The sequence below is a fragment of the Gymnogyps californianus genome, chromosome 1, assembly GCF_018139145.2.
Source record: "Gymnogyps californianus isolate 813 chromosome 1, ASM1813914v2, whole genome shotgun sequence".
Taxonomy (NCBI): domain Eukaryota; kingdom Metazoa; phylum Chordata; class Aves; order Accipitriformes; family Cathartidae; genus Gymnogyps; species Gymnogyps californianus.
Window position 1 is genome coordinate 158,634,625 of NC_059471.1, and position 16,638 is coordinate 158,651,262.

The window sequence follows — 16,638 nt, forward strand, 5'->3', positions numbered from 1 at the left end:
TTCCAGCCGTCGTCCTGCTCAGGACTCAGCTAAAGATGCTCAGAAGACGACACCCTCCAGGAGAGCAGGGGCTGTGGCGAAGCTGGTGCCTTGGGGCTTTGCCCGCGGGTGGGAGAGAGGCTGTGGTGGCCGTGTTTTTGGTTAGCCCGTCCTCCCTGGGGGCTTGGGAGGAAGACAGAAGCCTGAGCCTGATGGAGGAAGGAGGAGCAATTATTGGAAGTACAGTTAATCTTTCTTTAATTAGAAGACATGCTAAATTAAAAGGCCCAGGAGTGATCCCACAGATGTCGGCTTACTGAGAGATAATAATTGGTGGGAGAATATAATGTTTTGCTAAGCTTCGTATCTGCATTGGAGAGCATTGTTATGCTTTTACGTACTTTGTTTAAACTGAGAGAAACTTGACCCAAATAGAGAGCTCAAGCTTTGTGTTCTGTCTTCTTCAGGACTGGCATTGGACAGGTTTACTTAAACAATAATTATAATGATGATAATAATAAGAATAACAAGAAGCAGCAGCATCATGTATTGTCTGTAATCTTGGAGAAAATAGCAGCTAGCTTTAGAAACCTTTGGAGAACAAATCTCTTTCTGATGGCAACTGTGGACTTAAACTTTTGACAGCAGCACCTGCGGGTAAATTGCTGGGAGGATAAATCTGAGCCGTGGGAGGCAGGATGTTGTTTGCACAGAGCAGGCAGCCCCTTGCTTTGGGCATCATGCAGCGAAGATGCCCGGGCTCTGCTCAGCGTCAGGCAGGAAAATCTGCTGTCTCCTTTTCGAAATACAGCAGGAAGGTTTTCTCATTTTATTCCAGGGTGGTTTAGAAAATTCCTCTCCTGCTTTGGGTGTGGGGGCTGTCTGTTAAACCCAGGCTTTGTCAAATCCTCTGTCAGTTCTGCAGGGTGACCCGCTGCTGTAGTCCCCATCCAAGTGCCCCTCTGTGTCCCTCACTGAGGGACCTCAACATGGCTCTGAGCTTGTCTGAGCACAGCACTGGGGTATCCCACGTGAGCATACAGCAAAAGGCAAGTGTCAGATCCTGGCGTGGTGAGTTACCTTTCATATATAAGATTTAAGCCAGCAATTTTATTTCTTTTTTTTTTTTTTGAGTGTGGCAAAGGATCTGTACTTACAGCTAGTAGGAGACATCAGCTCTTGCTTTATGGGACATTGGCGAGGCTGCACCTTAAGCAGAAAGAAATCCTCTTTCATGCACAAAAAGAGAGTCTTTCTGACTGTCCTTACAGAAAATAAGAGGAGCACTTCCACTTCTGTTGAGGGAGGAGCATGAGGGTGGAGAAGATGGTGTTTGTGCCTGAGGATTGCTCAGGATGCTGGATACGTTACAGCTGGTGATGCCTTCACCCTGGGTATTCTGCAGAAAAAAGCTTGTGGCACATGAGAAGGAAGCCTGTGGATTTTCATGGGCCTTGAGGTTTTGACTTGAAAGCACTTTCTATTACAGTTTGAACCTGAGCAACGGCATTAGAACAAATAAAGATAATCATGGCAATTTTATTGATGTAGACATAGTTGCAAAGACATAAAGACTGTTCTTTTGAAACCGGCTTTCCGATACAGTAACATAGTCAACCCAGCGCTTTTCTGACTTAAACCAATTTTATACTAATGTTTACATCAACTGTGATGGAATTATTCCCAGTTTACATCGGTAAGTGAGAGGAAAATCAATCACAGCGTATCGACCTCGAAACGCACTAATTACTTGCTTCATGGAGCTGGGTGCCACAAAGAGCTATTCTCCATGTCCTGCAGAGCTCTCTTCCTTCCCCCCGCTCTGCGCGGCGGCCAGGGACACCTGTGGTTTAACTGCTCAAACAGTCAGCAAAGTTTTCCTGCCCCTTCAGATAAGAATTTTTTGAAAGATCCTGACTCTGGAGCCCTTCTTTCGGCAGTCAGCACTGTGGCAGAGGAAGGGCAGGCTCTGCTTTCACAGGTGTTGGCATGGCCAGGTCCCTCATCCCAGAGAAAAGGAAAGTCTGGGAGATGCTGTCGGCATCTTCCATTTGCTGTGCAGACCCGGTGGGGGATGCTGGAAGATCCAGCCCCTGAGAGGAGAGTCCCGGCAGAGCCTAGAGCCAGGGCTGGAGGTTGGTGAGTGGGGCCGGGCTGGTCCTGTGGCCCCCGCAAAGTGGCACTGGAAAACTGGGAGGCTCCCAGGACCTCATCCTGACCTCAGAAACACCACCCCATCGTGCAGCTCTGGCCAGCGTACACATGTCCCTCGCCTTCCCCCCCCCCCCTTCCCCCCCCTCCCCCTAGAGAGGGAGAATACCTGACAGGTTTGGGGGGGCGTTCAGAGTAGCTCTGAATCTCACTCAAGTGTGAAGTGAAACCTGAGGTTGTACCCAATGTTACATAAATAGTTAACCCTTCTCTCACATGCCTGTTCTTGTGCGTGGCGTATCTTCAGGTCGCAGAAGGGTGCTTTTTCTCTCCGCACTCAGGGGCTTATGGTCTGGCTCAGACATAGGATTAGATACGAGTAAAAAGAGATCAAGACATTGATTCAGCAAAGTGCTTGCATTTAATCCTGTGCCTCCCCTTAACAACAACAATAATACTTGTAGTGTGACTATAATCAGTATTTACCATCTGAAATTTAGTGTGTGCTTTTATGCTTGGCTGAATCAGCGCCCAATTTTATATGTATGTAGCAGAAGGGGTGAGGAGTGCTAGCAGAAGAGCAAATATTACAGATTGTCTCTTATCTCATCGAGACCATTACATCCGTGTGCTCGCACCGACTTGGGTACACCTGCCTTACACCCATGCGGCCGAGTGGCTCTGACAGCAGCACATCGCCCTGCTGAGGGTCAGGGGGTGGATTTGGGATGCTCTGCTGGGTGCTGGGAATCACGTACCTCGCCGAGGTGGTTGCCCATTCCACCTTCTGTGCTTGCAGAAATGGTTTGCTTTTGCTTTTGCATTGGCACATGCTGTGGTGACAGATCTGAGGTGCGGAGCAAAAGCGTTCCAGCAAATGAATGGCAGCATTTTTTTTTTTTGAAAAGCCTTCAAGAAAAACTGTTATCGGTAACCGTACAGCCTCTAGAACAAGAGCTGCATTCACCTTGTGTTTATAGCAAAGGCTGCTCCGCTATCTGGAAGGTATGTCTTCCCTTTTCATTTCAGATGTAAGGAAGTCCTTTTTTGTGTGGCAGTTGAGAAAGAAAACCACAGAAGTTTCCTCTTCTTTTGATGCACTCTGCCCAAAACACGCTTTCAGGAAATACTTGTTCCTGCCTGAGAAAGGAGAGTGCTGGAAGCTCTGCAGTTCATAGCTGCAGCACAAAATGCGTGAGGCTAGATCATTTTGCAAGCTGTCCTCATGCAACTGTCAGTAGACCTAAAATGAAGGAAATCAGGAGGCTAAATAATGTCAAGTAGCTGATAACAGTAATTTAAAGAAGACATGCCAGTAAGCAAGTTTTTCTCTAAAATAGCTCATTAAAATATTGTTAGTCCCCCTACTTTTAGGAATGCCAGCCTGCAGCTTCTGGCTCCTTGTGTCATTCGTACAGTCTTGTCATATCGATTTAAAACATTCATTGCCTAGTTAAAAACATTCATGTTCATAGCTTTTTCTCTCGTGCTCTTCCTTGGGAGGAGAGTGCAGGTTTTCTGCTGAGTAAAACAAACTTTCAGGTTTTCACGTGTTTAGGGAGGCAGCTGCCTATTTTCTCTAGTGAGCAAAGGCCGTTTATCTGACTTTTGACTAGAGCACTGACTCTCCATCAATTTTATTTTAAAGTCTTTCAGCATTTCGCATTCAGTGAAAAGTCCAGTGTTAAATGACATAAACCCGACATCTCCTTTTCCAGTCAGCCATGCGATTCGATTGATTGTATAAGTTTTGTGCAAATGTCAACATTACGAATTGATGGTGCCTCTCTTGTCCGTGACTGATGATGATTGATGTGTTTTGGCATGCCGTATTTGTTCATAATTCATGAACTCGCCTTTCTGCCTGGGTTTCATATGTGGCCAGGGTTTACAGCTGTGTAAATCAAGGCGGCACTTGAGCAGTTGCCGTCCCTGCTGACCTGAGACTCTTTCTGTTAAAGATGAGTTAAGATTGTCTCATCTCGTTTTCAGATATGACGTTTGCATCACCGTGGAGCAGGGAAAAGTGCTCGTGGTGGAGACGTGGTTTGTGATTGCTAACTTCCTCGCATTTGAATTTGTACCCAGCCCAGCTGGGTCAGACACGGATGCGAACAGACAGTGTGCTGCTGGGCTCTGCTTTCCAACAGACAGATCTGCAGCAAGTTTTATACCTAGGCTATACACAAGGAGGCTTGGCAGTGAAAGAAAGAAATGTTTCGGCATTGCAGAGCCCATTTCTGCTCTCATTCTCATTGCAAGATCTATGCTGATGGTAAGCTCTGGCTTTAGCAGGGCTTTCTTGCTTTTGACCCAGCTAGTGACCTTCAAAGTGCCCTAATCCACGCAGTATGGTCTCTGGACAATATTCTGGCCAAATTACTCATCACGGCGCTACAGTCCCTGAAAGGCTTTAAATGATGCATTAAGCAATGCAGTAGCATCTGCCACATGTGGTTCCTCCTCTTGGGGATGTTTGCACGCGGGCAGCTCTTTGTTTTGCTTTGTGCTTTGGAAGGACAGGGATGCGCGCATGCACATGAGCGAGAGAGAAGTGCACGTTGCTTGTGTTTGCACGGATGATGGTAAGGAGGTGTATCTGGTGTCAAAGTTGCAGCGTTGACCCGGCAAAGCCTTTAAGCCCATAAGGTGCGAATAGTGTCGGAGAGTTCAAGGAGGCGCCTTAAGCGTCTTCCTGGACCACAGCCCAATTACTCAGCACATTTTGGGTCTCAACCCCGGGAGCAGAGGTGAGGAGATCTGTGGGTGCTGAAAGCAGTGGAGGTGAAGCAGCATTTCTTGTGCAGCCTCTAGCAAGCAGTAAACACAGCAAAGGGTCGGCGGACGTTTGGAGCAAGCGCTCTGTCCTGTAGATGTTTAATGCTGCGGGCAGCCCCGCTGGAGCCTGTCGGGCTACTCGTTGGATGGGACCGGGGCAGGAGGAGCCTGCAGTGGAGGGGGAGCACAGCCCCCATGCTCCCCACGCCTCCCCACTTGCCTGTGCACCTGGCCATGAAGCGTGGTCCCATGGCACCACAGCCTGGCTCCCATGTCTGGTGTGCAGCAGAGCTGGGAAGGGGAGAATAAAGGTGCTGAAACCATCTCAGCCGGGGCGAGCTTTTGCTCCGGTGACACGCAGGAACATTGCTGTGACAGTGATGGCATGCATTACCCTCCAGGTTCACCGTCAAGGCGGCAGGCTGACCTCGCCGTCACATTGTGAAGGCTGAAATAACATTGCTGCAGACCGCGTGAAGGGCTGTGCAATGCCCGGGGGGATGCGAGCCGTCGTGCTGTGCTGCGCAGTGTAACAGCTACACATGTGTGCAGACAACTTGGTGTAAATACATAGCCTTGTGTGCAAACACCTCTTTAAGCACTGTTATCCTTAATAGGCAAGGAGGTTAATAGCGCTGAAGGTGTTTGGCCTGAAAGAAAAGGAAGGTGCAGTCTTCTGTACATTGGTAAATTCATGCAAAGATTACTGCAGAATTTAAATATGTCCTTAGTGACAGAGATATATTGGTGAAGAGGAAGATTTGCCTTAGCAAATTCACACCCGGAGCACAGGTGGGTTTTACTTGAACCATCAGCATTTGGGATGCTGGGATAAACTGCTGTGGTTTTGACTTGAACCTGGGGAATAACGCTGAAAATAGCCCATCTACCAAGTGAACCTAGGTGCTACCGTGACTATCGCTGATTCTATTATAAAATTATCCAGAAGGTCCTGCTGCTGCTGGTTGCATTATCGTAGGCACATTTTTTGCATCGAGAAAGACTAGCTCCTTTCCCTGCAAGTGCAGTATCTTGTGGGCAGATGAGGGGCAGGAGAAGATTGGAGATTGGAGGTTCACACAGATGCCTTGTCCAGGGTCCCTTGAGGAGTCTGTAGAAGTGAACCTCAGTCTTACCCATTTCAGTCTAGTGCCCGAATGCTGAGATTAAATTTGTTAATGACAAAGCAGAACATAATGACTCGGGGAAAAGCATGGCATCTCTAACACTGACAGATGCAATGTAGTGGTTGTCGGGATCCAGGGCTTGATATTTCCTTGAGTATAAAGAACCTGAGTGGGTTCCTTGCCGAGATTAACACCTCCGAATCAACCTGGCATACAGTAGGAAAAAATACACAGATTGCCAGTTATTCTAGAACGGTGACAATATTTCAAATCCCATTTGGATTTGGAACAGTATCCAAATAATTAGTGGAGCGTTTCTGGGTCTCTGCATCCCTCCAGGAGAGGAATAGTGAAACAACCCTCTGTCAAGGTTCAAGGTGGTACCAACCTCTGCATCAGTGGGTTTGGCTGGCAGAAACCTCAGCTCAGCCAGTTGTCACTCCAGTAGCTGCAGTTCCAGCAGCAGTGGATATGAGAGAGACCTGTGGGAGATGCTGTGATGCAGAACTATCTAGCAGGGATGGGGGAAATAAGAGCTGTATTTCTTCTTTTTTAGCTAAGGGAGAGGAAAATACTTGTACAAGGTTATGCCACTTTCCCCAGTATTTGAGTTTCAAAAATGGTTACTGTCTTCCAAGAAAACTCAAGGTAGCTCCATCAAGAGCTGGGAAATTAGGAGACCAAAGGAAAATTTTAACTCTCTATCTAGAAGTGTAATTCTTTGTGCAAGGACGATCAGGATGACCTGTTTCCCTCCTTTATCTTGGTGGAGCAGCTTCCTCGAGTGCAGGTGACATTACTGCTGAACTGCCTTCTCAGTATATGTTCCTTTGTATTATCATAATCTTGAAAAAAAGAAAAAAAATGAAGAAGACGAGGCAAAAAAATGCTGGCTAACCCAGCCACAGTTAATGCACCGCCATGGAATTTGTGTCAACAAACTGAGTGATTCTGAGGTTACGTTGTAGTCCGTTGTGGAGATATTTAAAACCTCATCGGTGGCAATGCTGGGAGAAATAAAGGGTTTAGAAAACAGAATATAGCTTCATTTGGCACAGAGTAGGTGTGAGCCATATGGAGTCCAGATGTTCCCGGTGCCTTCCGAAAAGGTAACAAATCCAAAGTCACTGAAGGAGGAATTTCAGACTAAACAAATGAGAAAAATATGTAGCCGAACACAACAGAGCTTTTCAGCACAGCAGTCTCTCCTGCCTCTTTCACCTTCTCACCATCACCCCATTTTGGTGCCTTCTGTGGGAATTTTTTAATTTAAAGTAGCGAAAACCACATCTTGATAGGCAGAATAGTGTCTCAGCATCTGTATGCAGTCTGAAGTTGGGAAACAAGGCGAGGTGCTCCATTTTGAGGGATAATAAATAGAAAAATGTCTAATAGGTGGAAATGAATAAATAGAAAATGTAAAACATTTAAAAAAAAATCTGTAATTTTCCCTCTCCTTTCTTTCAGTATAGGCTTCAATATTTTCTCTTTAAATCCTCCATGCTGAATTGTAACTTTTTATCAATAATACATAATTTGCATTTGCAGCACATTACCTCATTTGCATTTTACTTGTCAAGCAACTTGAATACAAAGAGGTAGAGGCCTCAGCTCTGCAAACATCTATACGTATGAGTAACAGTTCAATTAAGCAAAGATATACACATGCATATGTTTGCGGGGCAGAAGCCTGTGTGTTCCTCCTGAGGTAATTTTGGAAGTTTAGGGTTTATTCAAGTTGAGAATAGAGTCCATGTCTCTTGATAGCCAGAATACTCTGAAAGCCATTCTTCATTAAATGAGTGAATCTGCCTTGTGTTTGCTTGGAAAACAGGTTTCCTGATAATTTAAGTTGCTTTTCTGTACATGAAGAAGAAAGAAGGGGTGATGGAAATGTGTGATGGGTAGCGCTTAGACATTCAGGACCATATTGCTCAAAACCCTGCACCACTATTGCCAGGTCTTGCGCCAGCTGCATTTTTATGCTAAGATTACCAGATCCTTAAACTTTGCGTTACCTCTGGCTGGGATATCTGTGCCAGCAGAAACCCTGTCCGTAAGTGCGGATGTAAATGCAAATTATGTCTGTTGTCAGGGTAATTATTTTGTTTAAGGTGAACAAGGGGAAAAAAGAGAGGTTGAATTGTAAAAATTGTTCTTTAATTGATTGAGGTTGTCTAAGTGTTAGGAAGAGCCCACTTCTGTAAGCTGCTTGTCTAGCTGTGTACTAGGAAGATGCTCCCATTGCACACCTGCTCTAGGAGTGTGTCTGGTGTGGGATTGTGCCTTGTAGCACACCTTGCCTTTCTTTGACCTTCATCTGAGAGACATATAAACCTAATCTGCAGAAAAAAGGGTGAGATCTCCTGGAGTGGGCTCCTTGTGAAAGAAGTAGCCCCAAGTTTGAAGCCAGCAGCCTCCATCTGCCCTGAGTTTGTATGACGGAGTAAGTATAACTGCAGTATCTTCTTGTCAGGTTCACCTTGTCCAAATTAAGCAAGGAAATTGGTTTTCTTGAGGCACGGTCCCAGCACTTACCCTCATTAAGACTTCCTGCTAACGTGAGTGCTCAGCAGTATTTTGCCTTTGCAGATTACAAAGCTAATGGGTGAAGGCTGCAGCTAATGAATGGCCTCCTCAGTCTTCTGTGAGCTGAGAAAAACACCACTCAACTTGGAGGATTTGGCCTGACTCGCAACATTTTGCGCTTCTGGATAGCTCTTGCTTTGGATGTTCATGAAGCGCAGGTACCACGGGCCAACCACGCCCCTGGTGTAATGCCGCGTGCAGTCAGGAGGAAACGGCCTCGGACCCGTGAATGCAGGCAGTCACAGCCGACGTGGTGGCTACCTACCGAGAGGGTCAAGCCATCAGCAGAGGTCCTTTCCCTGCGGCAGCTGCCCTGGTGCTTTCACAGCATCTTGCCAAAAATGACAGCCCCCTGCAGAGCTGTCAATCGCCCGGTTTGTCTGTCCGCTTCCCGGCCGCCTCTGGTTGCAGAGCCTGGCCATTTGCACGGCTGGGCGACTCCATCGGGTTCAGCTGGCAGCTCGCGGGGAGTCCCCGTCTCCAGCCAGGGAGCCGCCATGAGCAGATGGAGACAGGCTGGTGCGGTTGGGTTGTTGGGAGCACAGCTGGAGCCAGAAGACGATGTGCGTCTCGCTGGTCTCAGCCGGAGGGAAGGATGGAAAACATCTGGGGTATTCGCTCTTGCACACCGTCGAAGGTGCAAAAAGACCAGCGATGTGGGTGATTCTCTCCAAGTCTGAGCCAGTCGTGTTCCTTTTTGTTCTCTCTGAATGAAATAGAAAACAGCAAAAGAAAGTAAGTTGGCATAAAACATGAGGGTCAAAAGTGCATCTTCTAGAAAACAAACTAAAGAGTTTTCAAAGAGGTGCTTTCTGAGCTTTAAAACAGTTTGATTTTTCGTGTGTGTGCTGCTTTATTAAGACGCTTTGAATCTCAAGCTGGAATTTAAGTTATGCTTCCTTGTCTCCTTAAGCAAGGTGTTGTTTTGTTCCTGCTTTCAAAGCTGTTGGTGTCAGATTTGGCTTTTTTGATGTCCTGATCCACATGTGCCCGCATTGCAGCAGCATCCTGCTGCTGTTCCCCCGGGAAACCGCACACTCTTTTTACTCCAGGCCTTAAATCAACAGTTTTTTTCTGATATTTAGGCTGTTTGTTTACTATATGCATGCTCCAAAAACATCCATAAGGGTCTGTTGTGGTGTAAGCGGTCTTGAATCTGCCTCGTTTTGGTCTGGAAGCATTTACCATCTTAAGGTTATAAAGCCTTAAATTTTCACTTGGTCTGTTTTTGGTATTAGCTGAGAGTGCCTGAGCTTGCAACTACACATGGAAATATGTGGAAGATGATGAGATGGGCCGTTTAATATCTGTTGCCTTTGGGACTACAAGTGAGGCCCTGTTTTCTGTGTTAGTGGCATTCAGGGAAAGAAATGCCATTAGGACATTTTGTTTCTTGTCTTGCACCTTCTCAGATTTTCTCAATTTGTTCATTAGTTGTTTCACTGAAGTGAAGTTTACGCTACTGATCATGTGGGAAGGTCAGAGAGGATCATTAAATGACCAAAGAATTGCCGTTGAGGACACAAACACCAGTCTAGATTCAGTCAACCCTGCTTCTGACCTCAAATAAACATGAGATTTGGGATGCATGCACCCACAAGGCGGTTCTTTCGGTGTTAAAAAAAATGACTGCGCCAGTGCCTTAATGCTCATCACCCTATGCTGTTGATGAACCTTGCCCTTGAAACGTGTGCTCTTTGTGCTTTGTAAAGGTCCTCTTAAATAACTTGTAATAATGCAAACATTTTTACCTGGGATAAGAACGAGTCAGCAAGCTCCTCCAGAGGATTTTAGCAGTAGAGCTGGGACAGGTGATTCAAGGAATCGAATTCATAGTCGCCAGGAAGTGCTAATGATGCTGATAATGAAAGACAGCGCTTTCCCTTGGAGATTTAATGATGGAGAGAACAAACTGAAGGCTCCCAACCTTCTTGCCATCAGGGTCCTTAGAGACGCCAGGCAAATCTTTGCTCAGTGCAGCAAAGAAAAAGCTCTTGGACATCAACCGTCCCGGAGTTCTCTGGGGTTTTGTGCTGCCTGTTACAGCTGAGAACCTGCACAATGACCCAGATGGGCTATTTAATGAGATGTTCCTCTAATGAGGGGTTGTCATTTTAAAGCCAAGCGAATAAAGGGTGAGATGTAGTTTTGGATGCTTCCTTTTTTGGGTTTTACTGGGTGTTCAGCTGTCCTACTTACGGTGAACAAAACTCTGGCATTGCAGAGCAGTATTTCACAAAAGCAGATTTGTCCTGTGTTTCCATATTCCCTGGAATATTACCTGTTACAGATGGAAAATCTGGGATTTTTTTCCTCACAGGAGAAGGTACTGCTCTGTAGATGTTCAGCCAGAGAAAAGGTGGCTAACTGTACATTGGAAACACATCGATGTGAAGCCATCCATCTCAGTGACACGAGGACAAGGAAACGCAGCAGGTGTTTGGGTTTCTTTTTCTTTCTTTGTTATTGTTTTTCTCTAGAATCAGGGACTAATCACTGTAATCTTCTGTTATTTCTGCTTTCCTTCCAACTTTCCGGTAGTTTTTGCAGGTCTCTTGTCAGTTTTGTGAAAAAACTAGCAGTGGAATAAAACCACGTGTGGTAGTGCATATGCACAAGAGAACAAAATTACAATTGCAGTAGTAAATCTAATCTGGCAATTCCTAATTTTAGAATACTTGACTTTGTGACTTTAACTTTCCTTTGGTGTGGTTTGGGCATACAGTTAACTAAGTTGTTCCAAAAAATTATGTTTTCTGATTGAGTCGTGTGTGGAATATGTTGTAACTTAAGTGAATTATCAATCCAAAAGTATTAATTTGTGTCTATATTTTGTTACCTACATGTTGATGAGTACAATCATTGTCCTGCATGTGTGGGAGGTTTTTGAGTTTTTAGGATTCTTTGGTTTTTATTTAGTGGATATGTTAAAATATGTGCAATTTTTGTCAGCCATGTAATACTGGGCTGTGAAGTTTAATTTTAGTCCAGGACATGCTCACACTGGTCACTTAAATGCTAGCGGATTGCTAGTAGATGCAGTATATTATAAGGTATAGACTGCTTTTGCCATTTAGGGGGGTTTACATTGCTTTAAACATTCACTCTTTTTTTAAAATTAGCCTTCATAGTTTACAACCTTACAATAAAGACAGATAGTATGTGTATGTAAAACATTTATAGAAACATTAAAATTGTAAGAACAGAAAGAAGGAATCCCTTCACATCACATCTCATTTCTAGTTGGTAAGCTCCTCGTCTCTTAAGCAATGACTTTTAAGTATCCCCCAGTTTTGTAGTGCAGCTCTATAAAACCTTCAGTTGAGTGAAGATCAGTTGTATGAGGGGACAGATTTATTGCTCTTCCCCCGTGTGCTTGCTTGTGGGCAGTGTTGCTGTGAATATAATTTCCAAGGGTGCAAGATGGGGCTGTATTTTTGCACGTGTGAGAGCGCAGTGCGATTGCTGGGGACAAGGCGTAGCGCAGGCTGAAGCCGTGTTGGTGCTGCTGAGTCCTGCTGGCCTGGCTGTCGGCAAGGAGTTACTGCCTCTGGCTGGCAAAGCCCAACCGGCAAAAAGCCCAGAGTCTAGATGCTGTTACATGAGCAAAATTACTGCTTTTTGGTGTCTGTATTGCTGCAGCCAGGATCTAATGATGCAGCTTTTTATCTGCCTGTGTAACTGAAAGATGAGGAGGAACTACTCCAAAAAGCCATCTGTGTTTGCAGAACTTCCAGTGTCGTTTCCACTTTTTCCAGGTTTTTTTCCCCACTACCTTCTTCTGCTCAAGTTGCATCCCTACCATGGTTGCCAAAGGTATCCACCCCCTTTTCTGGGTAACCCTGCAGATAAGAGACAGCCTTGGAGTAAATCCTTGCATCTCTTATCAATTCATTTTATGCTATACCTGGGATTTTCTGATACATTTGCTTCTAACAGCATTTGTCTGTCTGTAGTCTTCATGGATTTACAGCTTTCTTGTCTGTATATCAAGGCAGGAATAACATTTTGAATTGAAAACTTGTAGTCTTCAAGAGTTTGAGCCGTAGATAATTTTTTTAATGGATGAATCCTATTTAAGATGCTAAGCACAAATACCTTCTTTTCAGTTGGTGAAATTATCCCAGTTGACTGTGAATTATGTCCAATTACTGTATAACCTGCATCACTTCTTCTAAGATGGAAGTTGTGTTTTAATAACATTTTTTCCTCTGTAGCAGGCTGCTAACCCCACCTTCCTCCAGTGCTGGATCCAACTGTTAGCCTTTACCAGTCTTGCGTGTTGGGTAGGATACACTTGGAAGACTTGGGGACATCAGCAATGGCTGGATTTTGAAGGGGACTGTTGTTGAACCGTATATTGTTACATTTATGTTTGTTTTCCCAGTGAAGTTGATTGCAGTGTCCAGCTACAGAAGTGAGCAAATTCTTGCTGATCTGACACCAGCCTTTATGTTGAACCCTGTACTTAAATCTGCATTTGCTCTAAGTGTTCAAGCTGCAGCTTGGTATAAAGGCTTGATGATGTAATTATTTTTGTTGGCAAGCCTAACACTTCAAGATGTTCCAGAGTGAATAGTGATGGAGTCTGTCAAGTGCTTTCTTGAAATCTCTGAAGTTTATGATGAGTGAATTTTGCCGTTCGGTGCTTCCTTCAGTGATTAGTCTTACAGTGAAAATCTGGTCAACACATGAGCTTTCAGGTCAAATTATTCACTCCCTTCCTCTTTCAGATTTTCATGGATATTTTTCTTTCATGTTTTTTACTAAAATGAGTTCCTTGAGTTCACTGAACAAAAGTTTACTGAACTTGATGTAAAGCTTACATAAAACGACAGAGGAAAGCATCTCTGAAAAAAATTACCAGCAAACTGCGTTAAAGCTTGCCATGGAAAGCGTTGCCAGCCTCCGTTTTGTGTTATCAGGAGTGCCCGTCGCTGGGGCTGCGGAGGCTGGGTATGGCTGCCAAATGTTGTTTCCAGCAAAAACTAACAAACCCCACGACGAATTTTAGGTTAAATTACTTGTAAATGCTTGTCAGCCCCATGTGTGTTCAGCTGGGGTGGTTAAACAAAGGCTTTGCAGAGATAAGTGTGTTCTGCCGTAAAGCAAGATGTCTTGTTTGGATGGGCTGCGCGCCTTTCGGATGGCTCCCTTGGCATCCACTGCTTCCCATTGGGATTCTGGAAGTGAGCGATTAGCAAGCTGCTGATGAGATCTAGTTATACCCAAAAAAAGAAAGAGAGAGGAGACCAGATTTTCCTGAGTGTTTTGCTCAGTGGTAGTCTCAGTGACTCTATTGGTGTTACTCCTCATTTTTCACTGTAGTAATGGAGAGCTTGATCTGGTACGTTATTTTTATGGTAGGATTTAAAAAAACAAAAAGCAGATGAGTTGGCAAATAAAAAAGTCCTGCCATCTTTGATCTTTATTGTGCTGATGATAAAATCAGTATGAGTTTTGCCTTGTCTGAAACCTGTTTCCTATGGGCTTCATCTGGTTAAGAATATTCTGCTAAATCAGTGGTCGGGTTAAAGTCATTTATCACTGTCCCTTGGCGTTTTCATTAAACGTTCTGTTAAGAAAGAGAGGGTGGTGCTTTTACATCTTTAGAAAAAGCTGAAACCAAGGAAATGCTGTGACATCCAAGCCCAAATTTTCAAATTGCAATGCTGTATATTAAATTTAAAATCACCGTGTTTTACACAATCGTTAATTTCTATTAAGTTCCTTGCGGCATGTTTGCATTCAAAGCGTGACCTTGATAGGGGTTACTTCATTCTGCAAAGCACTTGGGCTCGCCAGTCCCACCAGCCAGCTCCAGCAGCGAGGGGTGGTGAGACCATGCTCCAGCCCTTGGCCCACAGCCCTGGGGGCTGTTTCTCTGTCCCCAAACCTGCAGGGGTTTCTCTGTGTTAATACCAGCAAAGCTCAAAGTGTTGGAGCAATTTAAGAAATAATAATAAGGTCACAAGGACAGGTTACAAAATAATGATCTCTTGTCCTGGGACTGTTGCATGAATTATATTTGTATTATTTCATATTTTTATCAACTCTGTCAATACGGATTCTTTTTCCTAGCGCTGAGTTATTTTCACTGTCTTCCCTTTCCCTGGCAAACGGCACGAGCTTTTCTTTGGCATTCTTCATCATTTTTTTTTTCCCCACAAAAGATGAAAGAAAAGCAGAAGGCTTTGATAGATTTATTGCCTGTAAATCTATGAAAGGTGCTACTAAAAATCTCAGACTGAATGGCTGAGATACCAGTGAGGATCTACTTAAGAACCATGGCTGATGTGGTCAGTGAAGGTCTCTGCCTGTTTGGTGGTTTTCCTAAAGCCCCGGCTCACGGGATGCTGGGTTTTCTTGAGAACTTTTCCTTTGACATGCAGGAAAATGTAATTTCTGTTTTTCTTGTTTGAAGAGCTAAGTTTGACAACATGACTAGAGCAATGTGTGTGTTGAAAGCTGTGGAAATAAAGCAGCAAATGAAAGAACTCCAGGTTTACTCATAAAAATGTATTTATTTTTAAGCCAATTTTGGGATTTTTTGACATTTGGATTTCCCGATAATGAAATGTTTAAAAGTATCTTTGAGACTGTTAAACAGCTCTACTAAGCTACTTCATAACTTTTCACTGCCCTTGAATATTTGCTCTGTATGATTTGAAACGTCTGTACTTCGGGTTTTTTTGGTTGGTTGTTGCCCCCCCTTCCTTTGACTCTCCCAGGTAGGCTGTGCAGTTCGGTGAGCTCTTTAATGACTATAAAGCATGCTTTCCTCCTCGCATTTTTTCTTTTGACTTTTTTTTTTTAACAAGGCATGGTTTTAAGAATTGAAATATTAGACATCTGGATTTATTAAAGTCCACAGCGTTGGGTGAGGGGAGTATTTTTTTTTAAGAGCACTTCATTTTCACCTCTGCATAGCGGAGTTGTCTTTGAAATGCACCCGAGGAGCAGAGCGCGCGCCCTTCTGCTAGCAAGGCCAAGTTGTCCGCCTGTGTTTAAATAAGCCCCCATGAAGCTCCCATTTTCCATTTTCACTGTTTCTTTTGAGAACTGGTTTATTGATAAACCTACTGGGGGGGCTGTTTATGCAGCATAGTGATTCTCAAGGTGCTTTCCAGACGTTACTGAAACAAGCCTCCGTGGCATCATCAGTTTTACAGAGGGATAAATTGGGGCATGCATAGATCTGTGAGCTTGTTGGAGGCCAAGGAGGCGTCCGTGGCAGACTGCAACTGGAGGTGGGAGTCCTGGCTCCCAGCTCATTTTGGAGGTGTGCTATGGGGGGCTTGCACTTGCTGTAGAAGATCCTCGGACCTGGACAAGGCGTATGTTCCCCATGGGAGCAAAGCTCCTCTTCTCACCCCGCTGCTCCTGTGCAGCCTGCTCCTCTGGATACCTCTCATTCCTCATCATGATGAGTGTTTTGGGCTTTGTAGTTAGGGCTGATTTGGGACCAGCAGTGGTGTAAATAAGGGGCAGTGCCCCCAGTGCCAGTGTACATACACTGGGGTGAAGCCACTTTGTGTGGCATCAGGCTAGAACATTGCTTCTTTAGTGAACCTTCATTGGATCTATGTATTAAAATGTTTACTGGGTGCATTGTTCATGCTCTGTGCTCTCGGTGGTTGTGGCAGTGAGCCTTGTGTTGCTGGCTTCGCACAGGGAGCGTCTCGCACCCTGTTTTACCCTGCTGCTGACTCTTTCACTTCTTATAAAGAAGGGGGTTTGGGCTGGCGGGTTAAGGCCTGTGAGCTCTAGTTTCGTCGCAGGTACCAGTATCTCTGCTCCCATTCAAGGCAGCAGATTTGAAGCATTACACCTTAATTGTGTAAACTAAAGGAGGCCTAACCGTACCCGCCCGAGTCACAGAGGTCTTGAGGAAAATTAATGCCCTAATATTAGTTAATTGCTTTGAAGATATATATTGAAAATTAAGTTCTAAGTATCTTAGTAAATATTGTTTCCTTTATTACAGCAATGTATCTCATTTTATGGGAGTCAT

At 44.6% G+C, this 16,638-nt stretch overlaps 1 protein-coding gene across 6 annotated transcripts in view; it reads left to right on the forward strand.

The window, feature by feature from the left end:
- The window catches only part of ABTB3 (ankyrin repeat and BTB domain containing 3), a 182,612-nt gene that overhangs the window by 72,609 nt on the left and 93,365 nt on the right, over nt 1-16,638 (forward strand). Inside the window, exon 1 of one of the 6 annotated variants that reach the window (XM_050913551.1) lies at nt 8,724-8,782. The exons of the other annotated variants lie outside the window; for them this stretch is intronic. The gene's annotated coding sequence lies outside the window, so the exon portion shown is untranslated. Of the gene's footprint in view, nt 1-8,723; nt 8,783-16,638 lie in introns of those variants that run through there. 6 annotated transcript variants of the gene reach the window in all.